The following is a 515-nucleotide window of genomic DNA, read 5'->3' on the forward strand; positions in this document are numbered from 1 at the left end:
TGTTTTACCTCCTAGTGCACTTGGCCTTCCTGTAGCCTTGGTCTCTAGTTTGGTGTTCCTTGTAAAAGCTCCTTGGGGCTGGGAAGCCCTCGCCCCAGCGCCCAGGTGACAGGAGATGGGGTGGGAACCCGCGGAGCTTTCAGGGCGTGGAACCTCTCGCATACCATTCCTTCCCTCCCACCACCACCCCACTGCCGGGAGGCGGAGAGAGCTTGCAACTTTTCTCCAATCCGCGGCCGGCCCTCCCCGGGGTCCCCCTGCTGGGCGACCAGCCCGCCACCGACCGAGTTGGAGGAACTTCGCGGAGCTCCGCGTCAGAGCCGGGAGAGGCGAGATGCTCCCCCTCCTCCCCTGCCGGCCCCCTCACTCTGCCCCCGCCTCCCGGTCCTCGCCCAGCCGGGAGCGCCGGTGATAGGACGAGCCCCGGGCGTGCATTGTGTATATGCAAACCAGAGCCCGGTTCCCCAGGTCTGTCCGACCCCGGCCGGGGCTGCGGCTGCGGCTGGCGCTACCGT

The sequence above is a fragment of the Neophocaena asiaeorientalis genome, unplaced genomic scaffold (genome assembly GCF_003031525.2).
Source record: "Neophocaena asiaeorientalis asiaeorientalis breed wild unplaced genomic scaffold, Neophocaena_asiaeorientalis_V1.1 scaffold420, whole genome shotgun sequence".
NCBI lineage: Eukaryota > Metazoa > Chordata > Mammalia > Artiodactyla > Phocoenidae > Neophocaena > Neophocaena asiaeorientalis.